Below are 21,136 nucleotides of genomic sequence, written 5' to 3' on the forward strand. Positions count from 1 at the left end.
GACCATCCTTGGCCCCGCGGGAAGGGGGCGTTTCTAGCGAGAAGGTCACTCAGCGTGGCCGAATGGGGAGCCGGGCTCAGCCCGGGGACCTGAGCTCCTGAGAGAGGAGGGCTCTGCCGAACCTTTCGTCTGTGCGCTGTGTGCTGCCCCACCTCCTGCCCATCTTCCCTGGTCTGGGGGAGGGAGAGGTTCCACCCCGCACGTTCCTCCAAGGAGCGCTCAGACTGCAGTGACGGTGAAGTGGCAGGTCCCGGGACTCACTAAACTGGAGGCTAATTCCATTTTCCTCCACCTCTTCCCTTAATTGGAGAAAGTAGGAGGGTGATGGAGGCACCCTCTCTAGTGCCTGCCAACTCCTACCCAGTTTAGAGGGGACCTCTGAACACCATCCCCTTTCCCTCATCCCACACACTTACTTCTTTTTGGACCATGTCTGAAGGCTGCTGGGATAAGGGAAGTCCTGCTTCCTCCTTCCTCAGAGTATAGTGCTTCCCAAGGAGGGCAGGTGGGGCAATGCTGGCTGGTCTAAGCCAGGAGGTCTGCCTGAAGGAGGAGAAGTTAGACCAGAGAGAAGCTGTCCTCCTCACCGGGAATTCCTTTGTAAAGAGCAGAGTGTGGAGACAAGCCTTGGTTGGCAGGTTTCTTCTCCAGAATGACCAGCAGTGTAAGGCCAGGTTCCTGGCATCTTCAGATAAGTGCCTATTTCAGATTCCCTGAATTGCCAATAAATAAAACATCAACTGTTTTTTGTGAGTCTTCCCCCACTCCCAATTCTTCTTCTTCCCCAGCGTAAAGTCCGCTGCTTTAAAAAGCAGGGCGAAAGTTATGGACACTTTTTTTTTACATCTCTTTCCCCCTCTTTTGCTTGTAGGGCCCCTTTCCCTTTCAGACTTGGTTCCTCTCTGGATCCTTTGCCCCTCTCCCTAGGTAATTCCTCTCCCCCAGCAGCTGCTAGTTATACTGGGATGGCCCCCTTCCCCCAGGGACTGGCTTCCTACCTGGGGACAGTTCTGGTTAAATGTGAGAGGTTAGAGCCTAACCCAGCTGAAGAGAACAAATCCGCTGGGCACCTCCTTTGGGAGTGGCCCAGGCACACCTCACAGTGGGCCCGGGAATCCCTTCCTTTCCTTCTCCCAGTTCCCTCTCAAGGACTCTCTCCAGTTAAGCGTGCCTAGGCTGGAGACATGAGTGACGCCTCCAAAGGGGGCTTTTATGGAAAAAGTGACGGAAAGGATAGATCCCTCAGACACAGCAAGGTGTTGCTGTTGCTCTCCCCGCTCGCTCACAGGATTCTGGGAGCTTATTGCTCCCTTTCCCGGGTGCAGTTCTCACCCACTGCCTGGCCTTTGTGCAAAATTATGTGAGTCCTGGGGGAGGGAGGCGAGCCCAGGCACATGAGGGGCAGACAGAGCGTGGGTGCGGTGAGCCAGATGGGGGTATGCAAGGGGGTTGGGCGCTGAATTGTACCAGTGGGAAGCACTTGGCTAATAATCTCATATGCATATTAACTTCTCCTTCTCTGTGGCTCTGCCTCTCTCCCGAGGGATGTGGCTGAAAAGGGAGAGCGCCTGGGGGACGTGGGGAGAGGAGAAGACCAAGGGAACCCTGCCGCAGAGAGGACACCTGTCCTCTCACCTCTGTAGCTTCTACCCTAGTCAGGCCCCCGTCTGCTGGTCTCTACAAACATTTCCTTCCCTCCAGAATATAGTGATTGTCTCTGTACGTGAATGAAAAACCAGGCATATCTGTCGCTGGGAAAAAGAAAGGATAGATGGATATTGGAGGAAAGTGAGCAGCGGTTGTGATTATTCTTTTGGGTCAGAAAACTTTCTCTTTTCTTTGAAGGTTCCATAGTATGGTCGTGTTTGTTACTTTTTGAAACTCTCCCCACCCTGCTCACACACACTTTCGGAGGAAGCTTTCTGATTCTTTCTTTCCCCCCCTTTTTTTTAAAAAAAATCAGAGTAGCAAACTTACCTGTCAGTAGCCAACCTCCGCCAAATAAAAGCCGGTGTGAATTTTTCACACTTCATCTCTTGCCTTCCTTGAAAAGAGGGGAAAAACTCTGGCTAGAGAACAACCCAAGAACATTAAAGATGAAATAAGCCTCTGAGGGTGGGGGATGGAGAGATGGGAGTGAGGTGGGGATGCAGAGGGGCTGAGAGCGGGGCAGGCAGGGTGATGGCTTAAAAGAAACCTAATAAGAAAGAGGTGATGGTGAATTTGTTGGGTCAATAAACTCCTTGAATATTCAGCTAATTAGGCAAAGGGCCCACAAGGAAATAATCTTTGAGCCTAAGAGATGAGGGTGAAGGGAAAACACAAAGGTGAATGACAACATGATAAATTCCTGGCTGAAAATCAAGGCAGGTGTAAATGAGGTTTGGTTAAAAATGTGAGACTATGGCAAATATACATATGTAGATGAACACACGAGCTACCCTGTTTGCTTATAGTAGAATTTCTTGGAGTCATAAGATATTTTTCTCATAATAGCGAAAGAATGTATGTGCTTGAATGTGTAAAAGAAAAATCATGTGTGGTGTATTTTATGGAACAAAATTTAGCCTATCCTCTGTGTTTTGAAAACTGCTGGGTTGACTATCCAGGTCCATTCTTCTTCATTTTCTCATCATGCCACGCTTCATTTGCACTATTATGAGGTGTCACTTACAAGGATTGCAGGGTGCTGAAAGCACTCATGGCTACCCTGAGCATCTTTGTGCAAGCTGACCCAGTTGCAGAGATTATGATGAGGATTTTTTTAAAAAATGCATATGAGAAGCAGGTTTTGAGATCGCTGCAGGATCCCATTTTATTTTGCATGTACTTAAAAATATAAAGGTTGAAAATACCTCTATAGAAAAATTGAATTTTCCTAGTCAAATAAATGGAGCACTGTGTGACTGTAAATGATAAAAAGCAAGCCTGCTTGTAATTAAGACTGCTACTTAAAGCCAGCAAGAGTTCAGAATAAAGCAGTGTGTTCGGTTGGTATTGCTTTAGAGATGTGCCATATGTGCCAAACATAGAATGATGTCAGTGCAATGCTCAGGTTTCCATCTCTGCTCCTGGCTTTCCTAAGTACCTCTGCATACTTTCAAAAATTAGCTTAGAGCCTCTCAATAATCTCAAGACATAAAGGAAGGAGAAAACCATCATAGGAATGAGCATACCAGTGCCAGCCGTTCTCCTCCCACAAATATGTGCTCCAGAAATTATACTGCCTTGATTAGCTTTTACTATTAAAGGGCAAAGGGGCTTTCCCAGAAGGAAATGTTAACAGATTTTAAAAGTGTGGTTTATAATTGAGGTAGCCCAATGCCATTCTATGAGGAAAATAATTGTATCTTAAATTTATAATGTTTCTCTTTCTGAGGCACTTTCACACACATACTAAACTTCTAAAAGGAGTGGGGGCTTTTGGAGGGAATTTGAATATCCTTTTTCTTGTAGGGATACTGAGGCACACCACAGAGGCACCGAAAAATAGAACCAAATCTCTGGTCGGAGTCAAAGAGGAATTTCTGATAGAATCAACTCTGCATGGCACTTAGCCCAGAGCAATTCCATGAGCTCAGAGGTTTTGAAACTTGAACTGAGAGGGTCCTCCATGTACTTTGATGGTTGATCTCTTGGAGCAGAAATCATTACAAGGACCAGGGCTTCACATTTTGCTTCCAGCATGTATTAACAAGAGTGAATCCTGTGAGAGAGGCTGATGGCCTCTGCCTGGTGTCCCATGGATCACTTCATTGATTCTGAGGAGGGTTTTGTTTTTCTTTTGTTTTTCTCACAGGCAGGAGGGTGCTGTTTGATAGAGTGATCCCTTTGCTCTTTTGTCTAGCAACCAAGAGAGTTAGCAACACCTTTCAAAATATACTTGACTTTACTGTGTTGAAGAAAAATTTAGCTTTTCTGGTAATTAATTCATATGTGTTACCCAGAACATTTTTGGCTATGAATATTCTTCTGAAGTAGATGTTCCTACCACACACCACTTCCTTACTTTGGCTTATTGGACAAAAATGTGCATCACTGCAATGATTTTTTTTTTAATTAATATATTTGTTTTTATTTTTGGCTGTGTTGGGTCTTTGTTGCTGCGCATGGGCTTTCTCTAGTTGCGGCGAGCAGGGTCTACTCTTCCTCGCGGTGTGCGGGCTTCTCATTGTGGTGGCTTCTCTTGTTGCAGGGCACGGGCACTAGGTGCGCGGGCTTCAGTAGTTGTGGCGCACAGGCTTAGTTGCTCTGCGGCATGTGACAACTTCCAGGGCCAGGGATCGAACCTGTGTCCCCTGCATTGGCAGGCGGATTCTTAACCACTGCGCCACCAGGGAAGCCCTGCAATGATATTTTAGACAAGATGGTCAGCTAATATTCCTGGAAGAATCTTTGAATTAATTATGGTCCAAGTAATCCAAGACTCTAAGGTCTTGGTTGCTCTCAACTTTAATATATTGATTTCTTAGATTGTGCATTCATTCATTTGGTAAATATATGATATTATAATATGTGCATGTTTTTGTGTTTGTGCACCAGGTACCATGAAAGGTCAGGTAATAAAAGGGGGATAATGGGAGCAGAGGTGAGAGAGGAGGAGCTAATATACCCAAGCACGACCATCAAAAATTTTTGCAATTTAGTTCCCCCAATACAAGCTATTGTTAGAAAGAGTTAATCTTTTTTAATGTATTTATTTATTTATTTATTTAATTTTGGCTGCATTGGGTCTTTGTCGATGCTCGCGGGCTTTCTCTTGCTGTGGTGAGCAGGGGCTACTCTTTGTTGTGGTGTGTGGGCTTCTCATTGTGGTGGCTTCTCTTGTTGCAGGGCATGGGCACTAGGTGCGCGGGCTTCAGTAGTTGTGGCGCACGGGCTTAGTTGCTCTGCGGACCAGGGCTTTGAACCCGTGCCCCCTGCATTGGCAGGCGGATTCTTAACCTCTGCGCCACCAGGGAAGTCCCAGAAAGAGTTAATCTTTAAACAAACAAACAAACAAAACCTGCCCTTTGAAAACAAGTAGCCTCTGAGCATAAATACAAAAACCATAAAGTTTACATATGTGTAGCAGTCATCTGGGACTCAACGTGAAATGATCTGATAAAAACATCAACAGTGAATTTCAGCTACATCACTTTGTATTATCCTTTAATATTAATGTTCTAGAAAGAGCTCCTTGCACAATTGCTTTCCACCAAGTTGCTGCATATATTTCCTCTAACAAAACATAGAGCCTTTTATTTTTCAAATAGAGATAAGGCTTGTTTTGCAAAGGTATTTAAGACAGGGAATTCATTGATTTAAATTCTCACTAATGTATAAGTAATTGAGGCAGCTTGGTCTGGTGAAGATAATTCTCAAAAACATATCTATGTGAAAATTTGGCCACTGCCACTTACTAGCATTGCGTAAATTTACTAAGCTCTGTATCCTCACTAAGATTGTTTTTTCAATCTATAAAATGAAAATACAATGAGTTACACCTCAGTGAAGAATAAATGAGACCATGAATTTGATAAGTGCCCAGACGACAATAGGCCCCCAATAAATGTTTGTTTAAAAAAAGACATTTAGGTTGTTTCCACATCTTCGCTATTATGAAGGGTGCTACAATAGACATGGGAATGCTAACATATCTTCAAAATCCTGATTTCAATTCTTTTGGATAAATACATAGAAATGGGGTTGCTGGATCCAATGGCAGTTCTATATTTAATTTTTTGAGGAACTTCCATATTCTTTTCCACAGTGGCTGCACCATTTTGCATTCCTACTCATAGTGTATAAGGGTTCCAGTTTCACTTCTTTGTCAAAACTTGTCTTTTTGATAATAGCCATACTAATAGGTGTGAGGTGATATCTCATTGTGATTTTGATTGAATATGTAAATAAAATGTGGAATATACATACAAGGGAATATTATTCAGCCTTAAAAAAGAAGGATATTCTGTAGTATGTGGTAACATGGATGAACTCTGAGGACATCATGCTGAGTGAAATAAGCCAGTCACAGAAAGACAAATACTGCATGATTCCACTTATATGAGGTATCTAAAATAGTCAAATTCATAGAATTAGAGGGTGGAATGGTGGTTGCCAGGGGCTGGAGAAAAGAAGAAATGGGGAGTTGCTAATCAACAGGCATAAAGTGTCAATTATACCAGATGAGTAAGTTCTACAGATCTGCTGTACAACATTGTGACTAACATTAACAATACTGTATTGTACACTTAAAATTTTGCTAAGAGGGTAGATCTCATGTTAGGTGTTCTTACCCTGATAAAATACAATTTTAAAAAAATTAGAAGAGATTTCAGAGAGAAGACACATCTAGTGGGAAAGAACAGACCTTGAAATCAGGAGACCTGAGTTCTAGTTCTGATTCAACCAGCTATTAACTGTGTGACTTCTGGAATTCAGTTACAGCTTTGAGCATCAGTTCTCTCCGAGCTCTAAAGTGTGAGGAGCACATACCTCTCATTTTAGAGATGTGAAAACAGAGTGCTAAGTAATGTAAGTGAACTGGACTCATAGAGTCACAGCAAATTAGTAGCAGAGTTGGAAGCAGAGCTCATATCTTCTAACTCATCTTCCTCCTTGTTTAGAATACTCTTCCTGGAAGCCTGTGCTCCAGCAGTGAGGAGGGGCTACACTAGTTTATCCACAGTTTTTCCTGAACTCTGTATAACCTGAGGCAGTTCTTTTTAGGTGATTAACTAGGATTAGAACTTTGGTCTTTGAGAAGAGAATATAGCAACTGAACTAAGTTCCTGTAGAGAAAACCATCTTTGCACAGTCAGGCAGTGCCTCATTTACACTCCATTGTGTGCCTCTTTTTAATAAAAGACACAATTTTTTTTTTGAGGTGTTAAGGATCTTAATAGTAATGTTGAGCATGACTTTTTATATTGTTTTGTCATTCATATGCTTGTTTTTTTTTTTTTTTAATTGGACAAGATCCTTTCCAACTTTGAGTTCTAAGATTCCTTTGGCAATAAGGATCTCTTAAAATCCTTATACTCTTGTCTTTTCCCAGAGCTTTATTGATTCTAAACATACTGTAATTGGAGATATTTTTGCAAAGATTGTATATAGGTCCCTTAAGCCATCCATTTGTCCTCATCGTTTGGTAGTGGTGGCTTTCTTAGGTGCACAGGAGCCGTGGTATGGGGGTCAGGCTCAGGGTACTTGCCTGGTATTTGCTTTTCAGCTGAGGTCCTAAGGAATGTCTCTTTGAAAAGCACCTGCTTCCTGTAACTTGGTCTTTTTGCCTAGTCCTTTTTGGGCTGTGTAGGGTGAAGAGTATTTCTCCACACAGAAATTGGTAATACCTTTTAAAATATTCCATTATCTCACAAAATGCAAGAGTGTTTTCAGTGTTGATCATATAACAGTGAATTCCCTCAAGCTTTTTTTTTTTTTTTTTTCCCTCAAGCTTTTGACAGAACTTAGTAAAAACAGCTGTATTTTAAGAATATATTTCCACAGAGCCCTCGTGTAAAGTGTCTCATTTAATCATCATCATAACCCTGGCCGGGCTTATGATCACCATTTTGCTGACAAGGAAACAGATTTAGAGAGGCGATGATTCTGCCAGGGTCACTTAATTAATAAGTAGCCACAGTACTTTTGCTTTCTCACTCCAATATGTTAAGAGGCAGGGTTTTGAAAAGAATACTCCATTCGAATTTAGAAAACCTAAGTTCTGTCCAACTGTCATCACTTTCCAATTCACTACTCCAAAAAAAACAAAAAAAAAATTGTTTGTTCATTAAGAATAAAATTAGCCAAAAAAAGGTAGCTAACCCATATATTTATTAAGAATTTCAGGTGAATATGGATATGAAATGTATGTCTCCATTCTAGTGGAAGAAATTTTAGTTAATATTGCATTTTGATATTTAACTGAAAAGTAGCGTAAGGTGGGGATGGATTAAAAAATGAGGGCCATTATCAAATTCAGCTTAAAGCATCAAACTCAGGCAGTGGTAAATAATGTAATTAGTCAAAAAATAATTACAATAAAATACTTTATGACTAAAAAATGATGATTCCTGGACAGACTTCCTCTTAATCACCAAGTGTACAAGCCGCTAAGAAGAACCTGCTGTGTCTATTGTATGAACTTAATATCTATGGCGTTTGTGAATTGGAACTGAGGTAGAAAGGTGTTTCTCCAGTTTGCAGTCAGAATACTTGGTTATGTACATATTAGGTTTTACATGAAGCTTCTATGAATCTTGTAGACATTTTCATTGTGAAATTCAAAATATTAGACTTTTTTGGCTATAGGATCTCCAGTTTAAATGTATTATGTAATGTGACCCACAGTTTTTAAAAGCAAGGTTACACTCTTTATTCTATGTTCATGTACATACTTGGTGATTTTTTTTTCCCATGTAACTAAATTGATGAAAAAACATTATGATATATCTATGAAAATGATCAGTGAGAAAGAAACAGAACTTTTAAGTAAATGGTAAGGGAGTGATTTTTAATGTGCGGTGGAATACAAAGCAGAGACATATATTGACTTGGACATCACTTCTGCACAGTTGTTTTGGTTATCTGAGTTGCCATTGGATTAACATTGGTACATGTAATTATTTATATGGTTCAGCCTGTCTTGGCTATTAGTTACCATCTGGTCATCATGACTACAGGACTCAAAGCTGCTAAAGAAAGAGAAGTGGTATTTTTGATGCTTCTTAAAGCTGAGATGATTTCAGATTCTGAAATCTCTAATTTTACATTAAGATTGAATTATCTAAAGTGTGGATAGTTCCACAGCATAAAGCACATTGCTATGAGTGACTGTGATGCTGTTCTAAAAAAAATACATTTAGGGCAAATATGGAAGCTCACTGTTGTGGTACTCATATACTGTCCAATTAACACTTTATTTGGGCAAGCAGCAGGATGTTTTAAAGAGATGTGTGGTTTTCCTGATGAACTTCTCTTTCAAATTTTTCAAGATAAATGCTCTAGTTCATATCTATGTCATTTTATATGTAGTTGTACTTTTCAATTATCAGTTATATAACAAGCTAGTATAGAGAAATAATACTGAAGCATGGTTAGTTTAAATACCTCTGGGAATTTTTGCCTGGAAGGTATATTATAGAAATTAAACTTTCTCTTTATTTTGCAGAATATTATTTAGTAGTCTACTTATTTTATATTTCATATTGATTTCTGAAAATCTTGCTGTTTTAGACTATTTGAGCCTATATTCTCATTGTAAATTGATTATTCTCTACATTACATCTTTCCAAAGTTGAAATAACAAAACATTTCTCAGCACTCTAAGCTACACTTCCTTGAAGACCTCACTTAACATTTCCAAAATTGCAGTGTGCTGTATCAGTCACTTTTCATGTCTACTGTCAAAGTATTAACATATGCTGGAATAAGATTAATAATAAATGAATCTCTGTCAGCAAAGTGGTTAATTGGACATGCTGTTGTATATGCAAATAATGTATTTGGTTTCCCCACTCATTCTTTTCCTTGGGACTTGTCCTAAATGAGATAATAGAGTTGTTGATGCTTCTATTGACAATTTTTCATACAGTTATCAAAAGTAGAACACTGCTGATGAGTTTCTGATAAATATCTTTATACAAAAGCCTTGTGCTTTAGTAGATACACAAGGTATTGATTATCTGGGTGCCTTTTTAATGACTAAAATATATAACAACAGTCTATTTGTACTTGCCAGTAATAAAACGTTTGCCTCAGTAATGTTATTTTTAAACAACACTTTTTCTCTTTTTCTTTTTAGTACAATAAATAAAAGTTTTAATTATCGTTACCCAAGAAATTAATTTAACTCTTGGCTTATAGCAAGGAAGTGACTTAAATATTGCAGGGGTATTTCACTATCTCAATTCTCCCCAGTAAAAAAGCTGTGCAGAGAAGGAACTAGGGCTATGTAAAGTGGTAGCAAATGGCCAATTACATCACTTATTTATTCAAAAATCACTCAGTGCTTATCATACATCAGGTGCTATTCTAAGCCCTTAACAAAATATCGGCTCATTTAATTCTCACAACTCTGTGAGATAGGTAATATTAATTTCCCTTCTACACTGAAGGATAGTAGGGCACAGCAAGGTTAAGAGATGACAAAGTTACAAAACTAAAGTTGTGGCACCTGGATTTAAACTGGAGCAGGCTCGCTCTGCAGTCCATGCTCTTAATGCCTACAATGTGCTGCCAACAGACATAATTTATCCTGACTGAGCATTGTGTTTTCTCCTCCAGCTTTTATCACCAGTGGTACATAAGGGACCAACCGTGGATGACTGTCTGGATTTACTTTGTTTAATTTACAAGTCATTTCGCTGAAGGTTTAGTGCCTCATCCTCATCTTCCAATTTGTTTTTAAGCATACTGCTTCTTAACTACACAGGGCATCAAGCGGCCTCTCTGTGCCTCCCTTCCTTGTTACTTTATTTGGTTTGACTGATTTATTAATCTCGATATCTGCCACCACATCAAGAGTAAAGGAATGATTGATTTAAGATCCTTATTAATGTTTATTAACTTATTTCACTCTAGTTGGCAAATACATTCCCCACCAAATTGATAGATCTGCTGTGATAATAGACTAATTTGCAAGTGCAGCCATGATTTACAATTAAAAGGAAACAATTGCAGTGTATCTGATTATGTGATTATATTCTCATGAGATGAAAGGAGTCCCTCTGTAAATAGTTAAATAAAATTGTATAGTTCTGGAGGCAGGGTATAGAGAAAAGACTTACAGTAAACTACTTTAAGTATTTATCCTAATTTTAATTATGGTTTCTTAATATGAAACCTTTAAAATTTAAAAAATCAAACTGTGTTGGTTGCATGGTATTATATGACTACATAAAGAATTTAAGCATTTTTTCCACTCATTTCTATTCAGACTGTAAGGTAAAGCATCATTCAGAAAAGATGGTAAATGCTTTGGAGTTTGAATCTCTTAGCTACATTTTTCTTAAAGATTCTTTTGTTTCTCCAATTTAATATCAGAATTTTCATTCCAGTTTATTTACTGGCATTACATTCATTCCGCTTATACTAACACCACATGAATTCTAGGAATTCCCTAGTGAGATAAAGGATTACTCTTTTAGATGTCTTTTTATACACTAACTAACTGACTGTGGGCAAGTTTCTAAGCTTCTCTGATCCTCAGTTTCTTCAAGAGTAAAATAGGACCTGTGATATCTGCTCTGTAGGGTTGTTGAAAGGTCCAGATACTTTATGTAATCATCTGGCACAGGACCTGATAAATGGCTGCTACTCTTCAAGTAATGGATTAACCTCCCTCCAACAGTGGCTCCTCTCTGCTGTGGACTCAATTAAGGAAAAAATCCAGGAAGGACTGAGGTTAGTTATGAAAGCAACTATCCTCAGAGTCTTTAAAACAGATTGTCCTCTTATCTTGCTAGATTGATTTGGTGGATTCTTTAAGTGAAGGCAAGGGGTTGAAGTTGAGATCCTTTCCTGGTGTTTGGTTAATCCAAAAAAGGATGACACAGATATTAACAAGAGGATATAATGCAGAAAACCAATAATTTTTATGCCCTTTCTCCATGTGGGAGTTAAACCAGGAAACTTGCATCAGGGCTTTACTGCCAAGGCTATTGATGCAGCTTAGGGTTGGACTTCGTTTCGTATTGTTATCATTTAGAAAATTCTTTTAAAATTTAGATTAGGACTCATTAAGATAGGGTAGGGAGGAGAGGGCTTTGATGAGGAGGAGAGACTTAGGAAAAAATGATTCCAGCTTTTTTTTGGCCTCTGAAAATGTCAGCAAACACAAAGCCATCTTTACCTGGCTGTACAGCAAAAAGAGGTTTAGGTAAGAGAAACAGTATTTCCTGACCCAGAATCAGTATGTCACGTCTTTTACTGTGGCCACTCTGATGCTTATGCCTTAGCCAAATGCTAAGAGTCTAGCATTTAAACAGAACATGAGCATCTCAGAATACTAAATCAAATAAAATTGGTCAGCAACTGTGATTTAATCACCTGCTTTTAAAATATAGCTAGCCTATTTCTTAAAATAAATGTTTAACAGGAACTTACTATCCATGCTTGATTTTTTCCCCCCTCTTTCTAAAAAGTAGGAAGGCATTCTTAACAAGAGCAAAAAACACCACCTTCACTCCACTTGTGCTATTTTTTTTAAACAATGAAATGACTGCAGATTTAGTTTTTCTTAGTCATCCCAGACAATTGGGTCTGACCACCAAATGAATGACTGTGTGTGTGTGTGTGTGTGTGTGTGTGTGTGTGTGTGTGTGTGTTTTCTTAGACATGCACCTATCAAACGATATAAATATTATATATTTTTTCCAGCCTTGGAGAAAAACAGTATAGAAGAGACCTGATTCTTAGTTTAGCTGTAAAACATAATGCTGTGCTCACTAGACACCGTTTGGAGCTGCCGGAGGGGACCACGTTCTTGAGTAATGGACAGACACACAAAGAGACCAAAAGCCCCCCAAGAGCGGGGCAGTGCTCCATCCTTTGTTTGCCTTTAAGATGCCCTGATATCCTCGCTGTTAAAAGTCTTGCTTCTGCCAAGAGAAAATGATAAAGGAGAGAGATGTAGGGAGCTGACTTTCTGTTTTTACGTAATTTCTTTCATTCAGCCTCTTCATTCACCATATGCAGATATTTAGGTTATTACCAAAATGTGGGTGTTTACACACTCTCTGCTGGCAAGTCACTCTTCTAATGAGTGCCAGGATTGCAGAGACCAATCAATCAACAAGTGCTTATCAAGTGCCTGCTACTTGGGGGAGGACATTATCTTACTGTCTGCAAAGGGCACAGGGTCTGAAAGAGGCGTCAAAGCTATTCTGCTGCCTCAGGGTTTAAAACTCAACCTGCCTGCCTGTGTTCTTACAACACTTCAAGGAGGTCTTCCAAGTGTCTTAGAGTAGCCAGCAGGAGAGGGGAGAGCCATCTCTTCTTCATTCCACCACTGCTTTACAAACATACCAGAGGCTCCATTGACCCATCAGATGGACTAGACCAGTACAGATCTTCCTTTATTGCAAATTTCCATAGGAAACCGACCAATGACCTGTTGGTATTTGGGGAGATGTTTGATTGCATTTCCACTTCCACATTTGTAGAGCTCTTAATGTTAAAAAATTGTTTCTCGTGTTTTAATCTCACATGATATCCACAATATGCCTGTAAATTAGGCATGGCAGGTTTTGCCCCATTTTGCAGGTGGGGAAACAGAGTGGCTTGGTCACTTTAAGTGACCTGACTTAGTCACATGTTTATAAATGGCAGAACTGGGACTTAAATACAGCACACCGGTTCTCAGAGTCCGGTGCTGTTTCTGCCACGCAAATAGGTGAGCACAAGTAAGGAGATGAGTAGCCTAAGGATTCTGCAGGGATTCTGGCAAAGAACCACTAAAAGGACCCAGTCTCTGCAGACCTATTGGGATCATACAAAAAGATAAAAGGGACCAAGGCCCTATAAGATAGAATAAAATAAAAGCAGAGGTTGTTTGGTGAGATAGTCATGATTAGAGATCGACTATTAAATACATTTTGTTAGTGTGATGGTTTAATTTTCTTGTTGCTTATTAGGGTTTGTCTTTAGAAAAGAAATGAGGATTCCAGGTTGGAGGACAAACTCATTGGCTTTGATCATTGCTGAAATAACTCAAAACATATCCCACGAAAACACTCAGGCTTAATACATCTTTTTTTAACTAACGCTGTAATGTTTTTTAGATGAACAGTGACAAGAGGCTATATATAATTAAAATACCCAATTACTTGTAGGAAATTATTTAAGGGCACTTGGAAAGTTGAGATATTCTGTCAAGAACTTAATAATTAAAGCATTTGATTCTTCACAAGGATGACAAAGAAACTTACAAAGAGTCTCACTTTGGAAATATATTTTGCTCATAATAGTATGAAAAATGATGCCCAGCTGGCAAGATGGTCAGTATTCCCCCTGAAGCAGAGACCCCTCCAACAAGGTGAAAGGGAATGCTTCCAGGTGTTATCAATTAATTTAGAGCTTATGCTGAGATATATTCAAAGTATGTGTTTGTAGTGCACAACAGTAAATAATCACAGATACGGAAATATTTCTAGAATGATGCGTAGAAGGCCTCCTTTACGCAGAAACAATGATATGTTCACACTGTTAGTTGGAACTGACTTTATAGCTAGCTACAGTCAGCAGGGCATGATTTTTGAGCTATATAAAGAGCCCTGAATATCTAAATGTTTCTCCTATTGCCTGTGATTTCCACCATAAGAGATTCATTCTGCAGTGTCTTGATACTTTTATTAACCTTTGTTGTATGTTGAAAGAGCATGAAATTTAGAGTCGTGGTCCACCAGTTGCTGGCTGAGTGATCCCTCTAAAATGGGATAAAAATGACAATCCCTGTCCTTATTGAAGCATATTATGTGAGGAATAAATGACATAATGCTTGTGAAGTGCTATATAAATTATATTTAGGAAGAATAAAAACATTTTAATAATAAATGTAACCCAGTTACTTAGGAAGTAGTCATACACAAAGCTGATGTAAGCTGATGGTTCTTAAAATTCAAACTGATCACTGGACTTCCCTGGTGGCGCAGTGGTTAAGAATCCGCCTGCCAATGCAGGGGACACGGGTTCGAGCCCTGGTCCGGGAAGATCCCACATACCGTGGAGCAACTAAGCCCATGCGCCACAACTACTGAGCCTGCGCTCTAGAGCCTGCAAGCCACAACTACTGAGCCCGCGTGCCACAACTACTGAAGCCCGCATGCCTAGAGCCTGTGCTCTGCAACAAGAGAAGCCACCACAATGAGAAGCCTGCACACCACAACGAAGAGTAGCCCCAGCTCGCCATAACTAGAGAAAGCCCGCGCACAGCAGCGAAGACCCAATGCAGCCCCCCACCCCAAAAAAAGAAAAAAGTAATGATGAAGTAAAGACTGTATGGAATAAGTTTAAAAATATTTTAAAAAATAAAAGATTTAAACTGATCAGAATCACCTAGGGAGCTTGTTGAAACTGCATATGCCTGGGTTGTACTCCTAGAGATTCTGTTCTGTAAATTTGGGGTAAGACTCAAGATTTGCATTTCTAAATACTAACTTTAAGAGACTATAATGTAAATGGTTCTTGGCCAACTCTTTGGGGAATAAAACTTTGTACCATTATCAAGCAATATCTTCAACTGCTGGCTTTTACCTACCTCTTTCTAAGCCCCCAACACATATTGTCTGATGAACAAGTAGAAAATGATGGCTTTACATCCAGAGGATGCAGGAAATCACTAGAATGCAGGGAGAAAGATGTGGAAAGGTATCTCAAACCTGGCATCATCATGTTAGTGATCAATTGCCCTGATAAAATAATAGCAACGACACCAAGTTTTTAAGTCTATTGTCTTTCTCCTAGGAAAGACTGTTACACATATAAATATTCATATAGGAAGAAGACTGCAAGCCAACTCCCATTAAAGGCTCACAGCTATTGTTTCAATGGAATGGGGTGTGCCTACATTCAGCCATCTCTGTTTTTGCGGTGGAGTTATACTTTTGAGGGTTATCTGCATGTCTATATAAGTAGAGACATGCACACACACACAATTTAAAAATCTGTCTGCAACCTCCTTTTGTCCTTCCATTTACACATTCTTTCATCCTCTATTCCCAGTATCCTTAGAAAGGATTATTTTAGTCTATAATGCAAACTAGGGTGTCATTTCTTGTTTTTTTCCCCTCTAGTAAAAAGAAGTCTTTTAATGGTTAACATTTTTTTTCCTTTGACCAAGAAAGCTTTGATGCAGGTGTTATTTCAGCACACATTTCATCATATCCTATGATAATGTTTTAGATTTTGTAACGTCTTTTCCAAGTTTCATCTCCTTTAAGGGTTGTGATGTTTTAATGTTAAATCTTTTATGAAATTCCTCTTTCTTGGTCTTCTTCCTAAATCATCTATATCTTTCTGAAAAATGACATTATTATTGGGTTATAATTCTTCATTCTTTTTGACTTCATGTGGATGACAAGGATATTTCTAGAACCAGACACTTGGAGTAGGAAGAGGGAGTTTAGGATTAACTAATTCCTATCCCTGATTTTACAAATGTAGACTCTGAGATTAATACTCAGCTGTACTTTTCTTCCCCTGTTCTGTACTACTTTTGTCTCAGCTTTATTCATGAGTTACCCAAACTCAGAGTAATCTAACCATATCCTGCCATTCTTTGTGAAGAATTTTAAATCGAGCGACTCCCATGGCAGAAAACAAGCTCTGAGAAACTGAACAAGTTTTCCATTTATTGTTTGAGAATACCTTTTATTTTTGAGCCACTTTATTTATTAAAATTTACTTGAACTGAGAGCAACCATAACTTCTATGTGCACCATTAAACTGACAGTTTAAAATTCTTTCTCGCTTAATTTATATTACTGTGGAGATTTTTTAAATGGAGAGAAAATACATTGGGGGTTGGGTGAGGTAGGAAAAAGGAGGTATTGTGAGGAAGGACTTTCTACTGTGAATATCCTTGGGGATGCAAGGTTAAAGCAAGAGGACATGGCCTTGTTTTAATATTCCATCGTTGTTAATGAAAGAAGGAAAAGAAGAGGCTACCTGTGACTTTAAATTCTGTCTGTCAAACTCTTAAGACATTTAGAGGTAATTAATATTTTAAATAACATATTTTATTACTGATTATCAGTATTACTGTACAAGAGTTGGAAAACACAGAGAATAAAATTACAGCATTCATAATCATAATATCTAGAGATAAGCACTATTAAAACTTCATTTTTTTTTAGTAGTTATCTTTATATATTTAAACATTAAAAAAAGGAAGCCTACTGCATATACTGTTTTGCAGCCCCTTTTAAAATATAAAAATATATGGAGAACATCTTTTCTTGAAATGAATTTTCTTCTAAATATAACTTTTTAGTCACTGCATTGTGTTCTAACTGGACCATACTTATTTCACCAATCCTTTTTGTTGTTGGACATTTAAGATTATTTCCATTAAAAATTTTTATAAACACTGGTTTTATAAATGATACTTGAATATAAATATTTGTGTACAAAGTGTGGAAATTCTAAGTTAGAAGGTATAGTCATTTTTGGGTTTTTGGTGTTCATTGCCAAAATGAATTCTACCCCCAATCTCCCATTGTATCCCTTTACATTACCTCCTGTGCTGTCCCCACTTCCTGGCACACTGGCCAGCCCAAGCTATAATTACCCCTTTCAGTTTTAGTCATTTTATAGGCAAAAATATTTACTTCATTGTTTTAACTGTTTTATACTTTTTGATTTCTACTGTGTCTGAACATCTTCACATGTGAATTTGCCAATTATACTTCACCAAATTGCCTATTCATTATGTATTCTAGTCTGTCTAGTGAGGTGTTCCTTTTCTTCGCGTTGATTTGTAAGATTCTTTATAAATGTTGTTAATCCTCTACTGTATTTATTGTACATGTGGCTAACTTTTTTCTCAAGTTAATTACTTGCCTTTTAATTTTGTTTATGGTGCTGTTAATGTATAGGGTTCTATTATTTTCCTGTAGTCAAATCTGTTTACATTTTTCTCTATTGTTAATTCCATTTTTAGTCTCCTTTTAATCCTCCACTCCCTTGGAGATGATTCTGCATGTTGGGACATTTTTTATATTTCCACAGGCAGGAGATATTGAGCCAGCATCTATTCAGATAACTGTGAAAGAAATGACAAGAGACAAGGTGTGTTAGAAGGTTGACCAAGCAAGCAGTTAGGGGTCAAGAGTGAAGTGTAGGAAGCTATTAACAGCATAGTGAGGTCTTGGAGTTTAAGAGTGGGATGGGGGTACCAGAGTTAGTAGAAACAGATTAGAGTGTTTCCAATTCTTAAGAACACAGCAGCCAAGAGAGAGAACTAAATATTAAGTCTTTCATCTCCTCTGTTGCTAGCCATGATGCTGAACTCTTTGTATGTATCTGCTTTACAATGGCCTCTCCTTCAAGATGTTCTCTGTTGTATGAATTTTGTTGACTGCTTCATTTTTATAAGCAAGAACCCTAAGAGGAAAATCAGAACACACATGTACTAACTCTGCTTTGTAAGATTAAGAAGCATGCTGGAGTTCTTTTTTTCTTTTTGTTATAGATTTTTTCATTTAAAATTTTTTTTTAGGTATAACTTAAATACAATAAAATGTATGCATTTTCAGTGCACAACTCGATGGAGGAATTTTTTTACCTATTTGTATTCCTCATCCAGGTCAAGAGACAGAACATTTCTATCATCGTAGGATGTGGTTCTCAGTGGAGAACTTACCCACCCCACCCCACCCAAAACCACCGTTCTGACTCCTGTCATAGAGGATTTTGTTTGTCCTGAACTTTATATAAATGGAATCATAAAGAAAGTTCTCTTTTGTGTCTGGTTTCTTTGTGTCAGCACAGTATTTTTGAAATTTACCCGTGTTGTTATATGTATCACTAGTTGGTTCTCTTTTATTTCTGTAGAGTATGGATATACTGCAGTTTGTTTATTGGTTCTCACATAGATGAACATTATGGTTTGTTTCCAGTTTGGGACTACTTTGACTATGATTATTCTTATATCAGTGTGGACACAGGCATTTATTTCTGTTTGTGTGTATACTGAAACTGGGAAGGCTGGGACATACAGTAGGCATTTTTTTGCTAGACACTGTACCAGTTTTCCAAGGTGGTCATATGATTCTACCATCCCACTAACAATATATGAAAGTTCCAGTTGTTTCCACATCCTCATGTACACTTAGTATTGTTAACCTTTTAAATTTTATACATACTGTTCGGTGTGGTCAAAATTTTATTATGGATATTGTGGCTGGTCCCAACAAAATGAAAAGCAGTATAAATGGTTACAAGCTGAAAAGTTCCTTAACGAAGAGAAGCCTAAGAATTATAGGCTATATGCTTTTAAAGCATTTTTAAAGATAGTATCAATTTTATATAATTAAAGAAGGTAACAAACTAAAGAGTTAATGGACACAAAACAACAAATTAAATAATTCTAAGTAGTATTTGAAGATAAAATTCCATGTGAAAACTTCAGTTTTAATAATGTCTCAGGTCCTCTCTCATAACCTCCTGGCCTCCTTTGGTTATTCTCTTTCTCTTCCATTTTGTGCCTGAGTCTGCAGCTGCCAGCCTGCAATTTCATTTAATAGTGAAGTGTTATTTTAAGAAGTTAAAATACTTATAAAAAATTGCTTTCTAATTTTATATGTGCTAAGTCTCTTGCTGTCTTTAGATACAGCAAGTACCATATAATAATCTCAATAAACATCAGAGGAGGAAAATTATTTTTAAAGTTGAGGAAAACTGTACCCTTTAAGGTAATTACTGCTAAAATTGTTTCATAGTTTTAGTTTAAATTGCTTGTTAATAATTGCTGGAATTTATTCAATACATCTTTTAGCACAGTATACACAATACATTAATGTGTTAAACATTAAAATTGGACTGTGAACATAAAAAAATATTTCTAAAATATGAAAAATCAGTCCACCAAATGAAAAAAAAATTTAAATGTGAGTTTGTGTTGATGAAAACTGATAAACGTTATACAAATGTAATGAGAAGAGTAGAACACTTACTGTGCATTTCTTTTTGAACACTTACTGTGCATTCAAACAATAGAACATAGTTAGAAACTTTCTCTGGTAAATATATCTCTTCCACATTTTTTAAAATTTTATTTTCAAATTATTTTATGTATTGGAATCTATAGATTAGAAGACTGTAAAGAAGGAAAAGTAATATATTGAAATCATAGTCTTTTAACATGTTCACAAGTCATTAGATTAATTTTAAAATAAACACATAAAATATTAGTGTAGCAATGGTGTGCATTTTATAATGTTAATTTGTATGTGACTTTTATCTCTGCATTGAAGAGGAATCTCAAAAGTATTCTTAAAATCAAAACCAAGCTTCTTCTGATTCTAAATTCCAGATAATTATTTGAATAATACTGTTAATAATAGTGCGAACAGATCGATACACTGCTATTAAGATGTGCTCGTAAGCTTAAAGCAGTGGGCTTGGAGTTAGGCAAACCCAGAATTGGAATCCCAGCTCTGCTTGGTGGTGTGACTTTGGATGTTTCCTCATCCATGGAATGGGAGTCATATTAGCTCATCTTCTTAAGATATTTGAATGATCCTGTAAAGTTCTTATCACTAGAGCATCAGCAAATTTTAGTTCCACTCCTCTTTAGAGAGGTTAGGAAAACTGCTTTTCTTTATTCTTCAGTGGGACCTGGCGAAGGACATTGCAAACTTCTTCCCTGTCTCTATTCACATTCTTCTTTCCAGTGATCACCAATCCATAGGACCTGTCCTCTAAAAGCCGCAGGTTTGGTGGCTTCATATCAGCACCATCTTCTGTCTTTTCAGCACAAGGTACAGTCTACATCCTTACTTTGTTATGATTCATTCTTCCCTTGGCATCTGTTTCACTCAACTACACTATTTTCTTTTCATTCTGATTGTTCCATCCTCTCCTTCTCTCTCAGTTTCTTCCTCTCTCTGATACCAAGGTACAGAAATTCTATTTTAAGTCCTCTCCCCTCTGTCTACCTTCTCTTTTTTGGTGATCTCATCAACCATTCTCCTTTGTTTCCCCAGGCCCAACTGTTCTGTTGGATTTTTAAACCCATGCTGGACTTTTTCCACCTGAATTTCTGGGCAGCACATCAAAGTCCAAAAATAAAAGTGAACACACCACCACTAGAAACTTTTCCTGCAGAGTCAAGTGGAGGTTTTTCAGGGTCTAAAGCTAATATAATTCAAGGAGTGCCCGTTAAGGAGAAGAATGCCAACTGTTAAATAAAAATGACCACAGCCCCTCCATTGCCACCTGGTGTGAGGGGGAGCATGACCAAGGAAAAGCTGGAGCAGAAAGATACAGAAGCTGAAGCAATCAAGATAGAAATGACTTTTGCAAATTTTACAAAAAGTTATGGCTATGTGAACACACTACTAGGGTTCTGAAAGAAGTCCTACAGATAAGTGACCCAGAAGCTTAAGATTCGTTAGTTTGAAGTAAATTGATTCCATCTTCCTGGCCTTTC

General features: G+C 38.2%; 1 protein-coding gene across 19 annotated transcripts in view; it reads left to right on the forward strand.

Moving 5' to 3' along the window:
- The window catches only part of NRXN1 (neurexin 1), a 1,117,469-nt gene that overhangs the window by 689,617 nt on the left and 406,716 nt on the right, over window positions 1–21,136 (forward strand). The window lies entirely within an intron of this gene.

The sequence above is a fragment of the Balaenoptera ricei genome, chromosome 13, assembly GCF_028023285.1.
Source record: "Balaenoptera ricei isolate mBalRic1 chromosome 13, mBalRic1.hap2, whole genome shotgun sequence".
Taxonomy (NCBI): domain Eukaryota; kingdom Metazoa; phylum Chordata; class Mammalia; order Artiodactyla; family Balaenopteridae; genus Balaenoptera; species Balaenoptera ricei.